The sequence below is a fragment of the Mesocricetus auratus genome, unplaced genomic scaffold, assembly GCF_017639785.1.
Source record: "Mesocricetus auratus isolate SY011 unplaced genomic scaffold, BCM_Maur_2.0 Super-Scaffold_2245, whole genome shotgun sequence".
Taxonomy (NCBI): Eukaryota; Metazoa; Chordata; class Mammalia; order Rodentia; family Cricetidae; genus Mesocricetus; species Mesocricetus auratus.
Genome location: NW_024429180.1, coordinates 36,199,941 through 36,213,366, shown reverse-complemented (window position 1 = coordinate 36,213,366; position 13,426 = coordinate 36,199,941). Strand labels below are relative to the sequence as shown.

At 33.7% G+C, this 13,426-nt stretch overlaps 1 pseudogene; it reads right to left on the bottom strand.

The window, feature by feature from the left end:
* Positions 1-667: 667 nt before the first annotated feature.
* LOC110341023 overlaps positions 668-13,426 on the bottom strand; it is an 81,124-nt pseudogene continuing 68,365 nt past the window's right edge.

Below are 13,426 nucleotides of genomic sequence, written 5' to 3'. Positions count from 1 at the left end.
AAGTAGAGTTTGAAGTCTCCAAACCCCTTCTTACCTAGTTGAAGAGGCTGTGCCCGAAGTAGTTGTTAGCAGACATGTAAACCACTTGCTTAGTTTAATGTTGCAGCAGGTTAGGGAAATTACAGACAATGCACTACCCTGAGATAGAACAAAATACCTGCAAAAGAATTTTAATAGAATAAATGCATCAGTGTTTGGAACAATTTGACCATACACCAAAACATTGATTAAACATCTTGTTGGCAGATGTGCACATTATATAATTTGTCAACAACATAAAATTTACTTTCAGTGTCCTCCAAAAATCATAAAATTAATTTGATACATAATTTGAGACCCTTTTTAAAAACAAAATGTCTGTGTTTATATTGAAAGTCCCACAAATAGGATCATATAAAACTGAGCAGGGTACATTTTGTCTTCTTTAATTTATAAACTATTATTCTACACAATGTTAGTTGTATTAAGAAAATACACATATTCATATGTCAACTTTTATTCACTTGGAAAGAAAATCTTGATTTTTCTCACTGAAGTACTAAATTATTAAGCAAATAAGAAAGTTAACATCTTTTTCAATACTGTTTGTCTCTCTTTTGTGTTTTAATTTGACAAGCTGTTATTGCTTTTTAACTGACCATATAACAAAAATACCAACGGTGACACTTCAGTCTATCTGTCTAATAAGCCTGTTTATCTGGTCTTCTGTATTGCCAGAATCTCCAAATTCCACAAAATGAGAAGTTTTTTGTTGTTGTTTTTCTGTTTTGTTTTGTTTTTTCATTCCACATCGTGGAGAAGACAATTTGAAGAGCCACAAGAAGTTATTTGCTTCCTTGAACATTTTATGTCTTTACAGATCTCATCCTGCATGCAGATTATTCCGCAATCGAGGCATTTTCTGTCAAGTCCAATCGCTTCTTTCTGATTTAGCCATAGCTGAGCCTGTAGATGAGCTCATTTACCAACTACAGGTTGGGGATATCCTCAAGCAGTGTTATAATTTCACAATCCTGGGAATGTTAATTGAAGTATTGTTGGCCTTAACAAAGGTGCAGCTGAAGATCTGGCACAGACAACACAGCTGCAATACCTTTCAGATTTTTGGGATTACACCATCGATATCTCAGATTCTTATGACAAACACCAATTTCTGTTCTGCAGATGCATAGATAGCAGGTCAGCTTTTCCTATTGTCCTAGACATTAGAATCTCAGTCCTGTATTCTTTGTGATAGTACTTTGGGGTTTTTTGTCTTTGTTTGGTTTGGTTTTTTCATAGATAAGTTTCCTCCTTGCCTTTCATTGTCTATATTATACATTCAAATTCTGATGTTTACAAGCAAATTTGCATTTGTGTCAAACATAACTGCACCATCAGGACTTGTGTGTATTTCATTGAACAGACAGAAAATACTCAAAGTTCTTAAATCCTTGTCAATAACTCAGAGGTCATATTCTCTCATTCAAAATGCCAAATCTCAGTGTGACAAATAATTTGTATTTGTTATGCCTTCTTTTTAATCTTAAAACTTGCCAGGAAATTTATTTACCTTCTATCCCAAGCATAACTCTACAGAAAAAAGTATTATGAATTCTCTTTAGCAATCTTGTTTGTCTTCCTTCTGGTTTTTAGACTTCATTCTGATATTATATTCAAAATAATTTATTAAGTATTAAAATGTGAATTATATAAATACCTGGAGATGCTGTACATATAGTTAGCTAGAAATGATCAGATCAGTAATTTCAAATTATGTTTCATGATATATTGACTCATTAGGATATTGGCGGATGCCATTTGCAACCAAAGTAGCATTTTTATTGCCATAGGAATTCTCTAAGTCTAATATACATCACACTCTCAAAGCAAGCTTTATTCTATTTCAAATTTCCATAATATTTTATAAAAATTTCTTATCCCCCAAAAGCATCTTCTGAAATAAAATAACCTATAGAATTATCTTGAGGTCAGGGATAGCTTAATCTTAACATATTGAAACATGAGTGCTCAAGTTTGATCATACTGACCATGTAAAAAGCTAGGCACGGTGGCAATTGTCCATAATCCAATAGCTGCAGAGATGGGCACAATGAAAACTTTAGGGTTCACTGACCAAATAGCCTAACTAAATGTGTGAGCCTTGGTTCTCAAACTAGGCAGCTAGTTCTGGAGGAATGCCACTGATGTTTGCCTGTGACTTCCACACACATGCCTGCATTCTCACTCTCACACACATTTGTACATGTATGGACACACCCCACACACAAAGAATATGCTTGAAGAAAAAGTAATGTAAACAATGCTTCAATAAAAGTGGACAGTTGTAATAATCAGATTATTCCATTTGCACTTACCCTAAATAATTTAAGATACTGTTTCAAGCTCTTTCCCCAATTATATTACAGCTAAGCATTTTGTGGTTGAAGAATATATAATGATGCATGTGTCATGATACATATGTAGATGTCAGAGGACAATTTTCAGGTGTTGCTTCCTTCCTTCCAGCCTGTAAGTCATGGGGATGGAACTCAGGTTATCAACCTTGGTGGCAATATCCTTTACCCACAGGATCATTTTGCCTGCCTTGAATTGGTTTTACTGTCAATTTCCTATTTTACTATATTCTCAAGGTACAAATGACCTCAAAATTTAGATGGGAATAGTCTTGTCCTTTATACAAACTAGAAAACTTTAGTTTCAGTTACAATATACCACTTATACACAGATATTTTTACTTGTCACATTAAATGTTTTAGTTTCTTTCTTGTCTGCTCTCCTTGTATTAGGGAGGATTTCATATAAAGGTCTAGATCTTGTTTTCACTGTGTATGTGACAAGAGCCTGGAGGATTTTTATGAAGTAGACTCTCTGGATATTATTTTCACAATAGACTCAGTTGTATTCATTGCCTGTTAAAGAAATGCTGCATTCCTTTACTAGAAATATGCAGGATGGCAAGTGTCATGGTCTGGGCTTGAAGTTGCATATTTATTGCAAGGCTAACTTCAGCTCGGCACACCAAACTTTTTAATCCACAGATGTTCCTAACTGTCAATTGCTTAGTCTCTTCACTGCAGTTTTTGTCTCTTAACTTGAAATGTGCATTGAAAGAAGCTGAAAAACATGGTGATTACAGTTCAGCAAATTAAGTTCTACAATGGCCTAATTAGAATGACAAATTGTTCCATTCTTTCTTTAGAATATTCCCATCACATCTAGTGAAAAATGCACAAAACAAATGAGGCATTCAAAAGTCTTGCTTAATTCTCTCTTCACTTTAGAAGGAGGGACCACAGTTGAAAACAAACTGAAATCCTAAAAATTTGTAAGCTATAAGATGAACACTATAAAATCAACAGGACCTCAAACTGAAATGCATTAAATCATAGGAGTATTTGTAAATAGCATACATATATAGTATATTTCACTATATGTCCAAAAAGATAGCAATTTTAAGATTTTGCCCACTTCTTATTTTGCTCAAAAACCATCTTTATCCATGTAGGACGCTTAATCTCCCTTTTAAAATTCTTTAAATCAAATACCAAGAATGTTCATGGAAATGATATTGAATTGCATTTAATTAGATACAAAAACAAAATAGGGTTGGAACATTTTCTATTTATATAATTAGTGGCAAGTCCAAATACAAGAAATAATAACAGATTAATTTTAAAGTTATGCCCATTATGAGGTCCACATTAAAATCTATATGAATTCTTTTTATAAGACCCATTGGTGACAAGATCACAGCTAAGCTAATTCTATTATAAAAGTTAGTGAATTAATTTAATTTCCCTTAAGTGGTTTTAAACTGTATGTGGCCACTTCGTTCAAAATAACAAGGGATAAAAATGGCATGCTCATCACTTGTGGCTGTACTGAAGGCCGATGAATTATTTGTGGTGTACTCAGATTCACCAAATGCTTCTTGCTACAATCACTCTTTCACAAGTTTATCAAGAGTGTGTTATTTTTATTTCTACAGTTCTTCTAGTTTCAAATTTATGTGTCCATATCATATTGTCAGCATTAATAAAACCTTTTGTTGCTGCCATTATAATATTGTAACAGAATATGTAATTCTAAAGCAACTTTTATATTTAAAAGATTTTTTCCCAAATAAGTCATTATATACAGTAAAAGTGAACAATAAATTTACTAAGTAAGCAAGCATGTCATACCTGTATCTAAGTGAGTTTCGTGAATGTATAGACTGAAGGATCCAAAATTGTGCTCCTGTGAATCAAAGGTCAGATCTTACAAATCAGGTAAACTGCTATTCTGTTTCTTTTGTGTTGTAAAATTAGCTTGAAACATTGGACAAAGGGTCATTCTGACCCAGGTTTGGTCTGGAATGTTGTGACATTTTAGAAAGTTTTGTTACTAAATGAAATTCGTTAAGCTAGTGTCAGGTTTCCTTTTAGCAGTGGTGTGAAATAAATAATCAGAAGCACCCAGATAGTACTAAGACCATGAGCTGGTACAGTATTTCTAGAAAATAAGTTGGCACAAAATTATATTCAACTGAGGTTTTGTATTCTTGGTAGGAATATAGATGGCAAGTATCAGTCTTGCTTTGGAAAATGAAAACCAGAATCATTAAGCAATGATACACAAAGACAAGAAGAACAATAAAAAGAAAAATAATCATACTTTGGAAAATGGAAATTCTTTGAAAGCTTAGATAAACAAAAGCAAATTCACAATATTTCCTATAATTACTGAATATGCATATTTAGAAATGGGTGTAACTAACACAAGTTGGAAATTTTTTAAGAAGCAGGTATAACCATTCTTAAGCAAAGACCCATCACATTTTATGTGCACTCTAATAAACATCCCAACCATTCACACTCTAGTAAACAGTAGAATTTTATTCTACAGAAATCATAAAAAGGTCTCTAGACAATACGCACACCAGAATTAAGCAGAAAAAAATTCTTTTTTCTTTTTTCTTTTTGGTTTTTACGAGACAGGGTTTCTCTGTATTGCTTTGGAGGCTGTCGGTGCAGCCCGGCCTCAAACTATTCTATTTGCTGAATCCCTATGCATCACTGTGCTCATCCTATAGCATCACCTTCCATAGCACTGGGATAAACAGATAGCACACTTTCATTTCCAACAACAAAAAAAGTTACAAAGTTTTGAAGTCATTACCACCACCACCACCATTCCTCTATACAAAGCACATGCTACAACAGTGAACTGAGAGAGAAATAAGGATGAAACTTAAACAGAAAGCAATCAGGGTGAATGAAAATTGTATATTTTTATACCATGTGGTTTTACAGATAGATAAAAGGTATCATTACTGCTTTGTTCAAGAATAAAATGCTCTTTTAAATGGAGGGCAGAAGTAGATCTTCTCCAATTTCAAAATAAACTGAAATTTTAAAAATAATTAAATGTTTAGAATACAGGAGAATAAAACTGAGTAAGCACAAAGAAACAGCTAAAAGATTTAATACTGGGAATTCTAGAAGAAAACATAGATCATATGAGAAAAAACAATTACTATTTAATTAAAATAAATTTTAAAAAATTATTGGGTTAATAAAGGGCACACAGCCAGGCGTTGGTGGCATATGCCTTTAATCCCAGCACTCAGGAGGCAGAGGCAGGCAGATCTTTGAGAGTTCGAAGCCAGCCTGATCTACAGTGTGAGCTCTAGGACAGCCTCCAAAGCAATACAGAGAAATCCTGTCTCGAAAAGCCAAAATAAATAGATAGATGCATACAGTTCTTTCAGCACTAGACAAAACTGTACATGCCTGTATTATTTTTGAGTTTTGTAGAAATGAGAATATCTGATATTCTAAAAAAATTCAGAGATGAAAATAAGTTGCAGAAACACAACTTTTAATGTACCTTTATCAGGAAGTCATGAAATTACTAACCTAATATTCTGCATGTGTTTGGAGGATGAGCTGGTTGCTGTGGGAAGAGTTCTGCAGTGGAAAGTCAACGCTTACTTGTGGATGCTGTGGGAAGGCTAATGCTGTAGAAAGATAGTATATCCTTTTCCATAATGAAAATAATAATTGATGACTTAAATATAAAATTAAGAAATAGTGAAAGAAGCTTAAGTACATAATGGTTTGAATGAATAAATTGGCTAACAGTACTGACAATATTTGTCCCAATTGAGAGGGGAGGAAATAAGGAAGCCACAATTTTATAAGTATATGATTTTCCATGTCAAAAATATACATTTTATTTACAAAAGATTAATCAATATAAATTTTCACATAATTGAGCCTTAGAATTCCATCTGTAGCCAAATCAATGTTCATAATACCAAAATCAGAAAATACTCAAAATATACAAAAAAGGAAAATTAAATGAAATATTCATGATGTATATTACAGGAAATTTTGTATTCATTAAACATTTTGAAGGTTTTAGCATTTTAAAACTCATACATATTAATGTTAAATGAAAACATGAAAGAGCTATATTTAACATGATTCAACTTAGGTAACTGAAAAAAATCATTATGACGTGGTTAATATTAGAAGTAAATTTTTCATATTGTTCTTTTAAATTTTCTACATCCTATTAAATACTACATAATAGGTAGTTTATTTCACGTAAAAAATTTTAACACTTAGAAACCTATGAAACTATTATTGCATATGTTGCTGTTCACTATATTTTTAATTTTGATCAAAACCAGCAAATATAATTTGAACTCATGAACCTAATGTAAATGGTAATATGATTATTATTTTTCCTATTTAGCTTAAATGAAAAAGCTTCCTGGGTTAATAAAACATTTATAGCTTTCCGCGGGAGTAGAATTGGGGGTGAAAGTTCATACCCTGCTGGTAGGAGCCTGCCTCACACATTATTCCTCATCATTCTAGTTTGTGATGCAGTCAAAATTAAGGGATCTGGTTTGGGAGGTGGTGGTGGTTTTCCCTCTCTCTTTCTCATCCTGCCCCCCCCCTTTCTTTTATTACAGCTTCAGAATTCTCACAGCTTTTTCTTTTCAAAGTTGAAAGAGGTAAAGATATAGTTTCCTGAAAAGAGTGTTCTGGTTACAGATCTGATGTAACAAAATAATGTATGTATTCATCTGTTTTCCATCCATGGGTATAATAAGAATGCACAACTGACACAAATACTTTATGCCTGTAGGGTATTAGAGAACAAAGAGGAAAATTCAAAAGCTGCCAATCAATAAACCTTGTTCCATTTTGATTGTCACTGAGTTACTTCCCTGTGTTTTAAGGAGACCATATAGTCACTGTTCTGACACTGACAACTCAAAGTGGCTGTGTAGACGTGGTATCAGGAACTAAAACTTCTCTACCTTTCAAAATTCTTCGTGTACTAGGAAAAACTCATGCCACCAGTAAGTCTGTTTGGAGGAAGGAGCATACACCCATATCACTGATGAGTATACAGGCAACTCAGGAAAGATTTGTGCTTCCATATTAATACAGCTCTGTCATTTAACTGATTCATAGCAGGAGGTGATCCATATTGAATAACAGGAGTAACTTGGGAAAGAGGTGACATACCTGCTTTCCAAGGGAAGTGCTCAGGGCAGGCCAGGTACTCCAGATCTTAGCCTTTCCAGACCAACACGTGCCTTCCTGAGTTATAGAAATACTGTGAAGAGACAAGTAAGTTTCCACTACACAATGTGTGATCTTCAGTCACTTTGTATGCATGGGAAGAATACAGATTTTATGCCTATATTTGCTATTTTTTAAATAAGCAAAGATGAAATGTAGAACTTCAACACATAAACCTACTAATGAAATTGCTGACTAAAATAAATTTGGAAAGTATGCGGGTGACACATATCTACTTATTTAATTACCTTTAGAAACCTCCGAAAGCCCGTGGACTTTGGGATATCAGAATGATTTCTTGAATGTATATTGCTTTTCACCATGTGTCTTTAATTCTAAATTATTTCAGAAGTATTATCCAATGTATCATTTCTCCTGGAAGAACAATTATTAAAAGTAGCGATGAATTATCTAATTTGCTTAGATGAATCTTTTACAGTCATACTGAATATTTTTTGCAGGGGTCATTTCTATAAATATTCTCTTTTCCACACTTTGTTTTATGTAATTCAATGGGAGCCATAAAAGTCCTGTGCTCCTTTGTGAGAATGACTTGTAATCACCAGAATCTGGAGTGGATCTGAAGGGGCCAGTGACTATGACATTGATGCTGACTTATTCATTGGTAAAAAATTAATTCTCATGTCATTCAAAGTTCTGCTTCATGCATACTTTAAGTTTTGCAGTGTTGTCACAACTTAGATATTTAAAAGCACAGAAATATAGGAAAATAATTTGCTGCATTAGTTTTTCTCCAAGGTCACCAACAGAAATGGTAAACAATTAATTTCACCTTTGTTGCTCTTTCTGGAGGGTCATAATCAATGGGTCAAAAGTTCTAACTCCTCCTACTGCCATCAATTTTTATCTGAATTTAAATACTGTAACTGTAGAAGTTCTTTTGGGAGTGAAAATAAAGATTTCTTATTTCTTTTCAATAATAGGGAATCAGTATTACAAGTGAAATTAATAGAATATATGGTTATTTTAAAAAGCATTTTAGACTCTTACTTCTTAATCAGGTAGTTAACTTTCAGTTACTATAAGATAACACTATGATCAAAGGCAACTAAAGAAGAATTTTATTTTCAATTACTTTTCCAAAAGAGGAACCCATTATGGTGGGGCAAAGACATGGCACAAGTGGCAGGCCTGGCAGCAGGAATAGAAAGGTGAGAGATTATTTCTTTTACCTAAAGCATGAAGCTGGGTGAGTAAACTGGAAGCAAGAAACAATTATGAACTCCCAAAGACTACCCCATTCACTTCGAGCAAGTTTGTACCTTTAAAATATCTCCATACAGTACCACCAACTGAGGACCTAGTATTCAAATGCCTAACCCTTTGTTGCACATTTCTTCTTTAATCCTTTCAACTGCCACTGTTGCAACATCAAAATAAAAAACTGTTAAAGATATAAAGCCTTATCAATGTTCTTTCATTGCATGCCCCTGAGTCAGCTTCTGTATGAATAGCATGGTAGAGCATTGCTGAGAGATATTTATGATCAGCAGTCCTTATACAAATCCTTGTCATACAGATATTGAAAGAAAATTCCTAGATCACTATCTGAATGCAATGCTCTAGAGATCAGGCACATGTTATGTTATAAGTTAGAAAATGATAGTATAATGACAGGGAATGCATACCCTTAAATGCCATAGATTATGCAGCTACACCTGGAGGTGGAACCCAATTGGAGAGAATGCTTTCTTAGTGTTAATGAAGGCCTGGCTTCCATCTCTGGCAACTCATAACATGGATGTAGTGATGCACTTTTGGAAGTCTAACACATGGAAAGTGGAGACAAGAAGGTCAGGAGTTCAACTTCAGCATGAAATATAGGATATTTTGTCTCAAAAAGCAGTAGAACTGTTTTTGAAAAATTGTGTGAGAAAAAAAATCACCATATTTAGAATGCCCACATCTAATCCAAAAGATAATATTTAAGTAATACCTGCTGGGAAAAGGAAAATTAGCACTAAAAACACGTGTATGTTTTTAGGTCTGCCAATTGGTGTGCTTTCAACAGGCAAGCCTTCCTCTCTTACTTCTCTCACTCTCAGCATTTCTTAGCTGCCAAGAGGGTTTTTGTTGTTATTTTTTTGTTATTGTTGTTTTGGCTGTTTGTTTTTATCTCAGGTTGAGGCTTTGTGAGAGGGCCTTCCCTTCAATATCTACATATTGATTTTATTGATGACAACAACCATACCAAATAACTTTCAATTAAAGATAAAGGGAAATAGAGCTGAGATGACACAATTTCATATAGATTGTAGACCAGGAATCAAAGGTCTAAAATGTGTGAGGTAAATGTTCATTTTCTGGAGCTTCAAGTGTGAGTGACTTAAACAGAAACAGATAATACCTAAAACAATGGGAAAAGATGAAGAACAACTCAAGAATTTCTAGGGTAGAAAAAACCTCAAAGGCAGTGTTATATCAACAACCAAGACTAAGTCACATTTATATTTCTTTATCATATATTTCATTAGCAAAGCAAATCGAGGCAATTTGGGAAAGTGAATTGTTTTGAGTAACCAGAGTCTTTGGAGATAAGGTAGTTGACAATTGCTTACAACAATGCTAGGTAGGCCTTCACATTAAAACTCAACACCCACAGGGGTATTCAACTTTTTGACAATGAGACATGTTGTTATCTCTGAATGTTTTGGGCTACATGCACAGCTATGTGCAGTGTATAGGCTACTGGTTGCACCCACCTGGGATAACAACAACAAATTAGGTTGTTGTTTGTTTGTCATTTAAGGCTGCTAATTGAGCTCCTCCATTTATTTCACCTGCAGCCAACGCTAAAAATGAAAGCTACTTAGAGGATTTCTCTTCTCAGGAAGGTGAGTAAAACCGAGCAAGGACATTCACTACTTTTTCCCATGTTGTATTGTCATTCCTGTGGCCAGGTTTGTCACATGAATATGCATCTGTCAAGCACCAGTATATAGTTCTACTTACAATGGGAAGCAGGGGGGATGAGATTTGCTAAATAATACAAAATATCACAGAGGAGATATATATATATATATGTCCCATACAAGACGAAAAGTTGAATGAGGCTTCTAGGTGAGAGGGGGAAAAAGCACATTCCTTATTTTTTTCAATAAATTATATTAAAAATTTTATTCTTTGTTCATACCTGCCGATGACTGACTGATCATCTCCTAAGCTCCGAGAATTTTCAGTGTATTTCAGTGAGTTTCATGTTCTGAATCTCTTCCCTCAGCTCATAGAGACTATTTTACAGACAGATTCAAAGTGCCCAATAACCCAACAGGACATAGCTATTGAAATGAAACCAGAGTGAGACTAGAGTGGTTAATAAATAGTTCTGTTTTGGAATACTTACAAATAAAGTGGAACAAGTTTGAACAAATAATTTTCATGTGTAATCTTTCAAGATTGTACCTGCAATTAAATTAAAAGGAGCCAAATATATGCAGACCAACCAATTAATGTTATGACAGGACTACACCTCAGAAAAAAATATTATTATAGGACAATTGAATAAAACCTCTACAAGTATACTTATCTTCATGCAGTTAAAGTGTGCAGATAAAAATACGAAGATAAGGATGATTTCCTACCTGTTCCAGGAAAAAATACTTTCAGAAAGTATTGAAAAGTAATATGAGAGAATATGTGCATGATTTCCTTGGGGTGTATGGGGAATGTAAATATAATAGTTCAAATTTTGGCTATCCATTATTTGATTATCCATTCTCCTCCTAATAGTGATGTAGTTTATTTTAAGTTTAAACCATTATCAGTAAGACTGTTTATAAGTCTTTTGTGAATATGTCTTTTCATTTATCTCAAGTTCCTGGTTGGAATGGTCAATATATGTGCAAATTCACAAGAAGCCATGAAACAATTGTCAGTGTGATTTTTCCATTTTATTAGTCCACGAGTAAGGTTGAATTTACATTGCTTTACATGTTAGTTCTTTTTTTTGTTTGTTTGTTGTATTTTGTTTTTCAAGATAGAGTTGCTCTGTGTAGCTTTGGAGCCTGTCTTGGCCCTCCCTCTATAGATCAGGCTGGCCTGGAGCTCACATAGACATGCTTGCTCCTGCTTCCCAAATGCTGAGATAAAGGTGCGTGCCACCAACTCCAGGCTACATGGTTGAACCTACTTGGTTTTTTCAGGCTTACTTTAAAATTGTAGATGTGCTGAAATGAATGTAGTACACATGCCTTTCTGCAGCCTCATTTTAGAAAGCAAATTCCAAATGAGCACGGAACACTTTTTCTGAACATTCAATTTTCTTGTTTTTTTTATCATTGTTAATAGATTTTAATTCATTGTGTAATCTTCACTCAATAATATTGAGAGAAATATCACCTGCAAATAATTTCTCTTGCTGCATTTTCTTAATGATAACTGTTACATAAATGGAAGTATTATTTCCATGAAGCTTCCTTACTAATTACTGTTTTTATGGATATAAATATTTTTGTCCAGTTAATGATCTTATTTCCATTTCACTTCACTACCATCCAAACACAAGGTTAATGCCTTGTGATTTCTTTCAGAGTTATTTGGGGATTTAACTTTTGCAGGTATGACTATGATCCAGAGTTTGGAAAACGAAATGGACATAAATATCTAGGTCTTTGTTTTTTTCCCCCTTTGGCGTCTAGAACTTCTGAGTTTAATCTACAATAGTCAATAGCACCTTTTTAAACATACATGAATCTGCAAAAGTAATATTATTTATCTCTGTCAAAAAATCAAACTCATCACAAATGGATGAGCCTAACATAATAGCACTGTTCAGAGTGTAAAAGAAGGATATGTAGTTTATCTATTTTGTTCATTAGAGTAGTTGAAGGGTAATTGTGGAATTTACTTATCTCTTTCATTTGCCCCATTTTAGATATCTTTATTCTGAAGTCTTGCTTGATTATTCAAACTTATTAATATTTTTAATGGATATCTTAATCGAGCTCTTGTCCCAAATGCTCTTCCATCCAATTAAAATTCTAAAATAAGCTTCAAATTTTAGGCAGAGAGATATAAGAAAGTCCTTGTATCAATACTCCAGGGGCTAGTCCTGTAAAAAAAATCACATTTTTATTTGCATTAAGCACCAACTTTTAGAATATACTTTGCTTGAAGTTTCTTCATAATTATCATGAAGACACACATATTAATGGGATGAGTAGCAGTACTACATTAATTATCAAAAGATATTTCCCATATGGACTTTCCAGATATATAGCTGGAATGATTTCAGATGCCTGAGGCTTGTCACAGTGAAGGGTGAGTTATTAACACACTTGATCTAAGGGATGTAAAAGATCAGTAATAAGTGATATGTATATATTTAGGTGTTCATGTGGTTTTCTTTTTCTCTTTTCTTTCTTTTTTCCCCTTTGGTTTCAGTCTCACAGAGATCTGCCTTCCTCTGCCTCCCAAGTGCTGGGATTTAAAGCATGAGCCACAACTGTCTGGCTCATGTGTTTCTCTATGTGTTCTTTTAGATATGAATTTTGCTTGTGTCCTGGTTCAAATTTAGAGAACAAGAAGAAATTGCTTATGTTTTCAGCTACCTGGTGGAAACATGAATACTTTCTTTAACTGACAAAAAAATAATAAACTGAAAGGGTAATCTTTAATGTGCCAAACAAGAGCAAGCTGAGGGTCAAAATAATTAAACATGAGATGGTATTTTGAATGAAATTTTGGAGCAAAAGTTGGTATCAGATAAACACTAAGAAATATGAATAAAACATGGATTATTCTTAGTAATATATACATTATTTCATGCATTTTATCAATATACCAATGTACTCATGATTGAAATGAGACTTGACCAC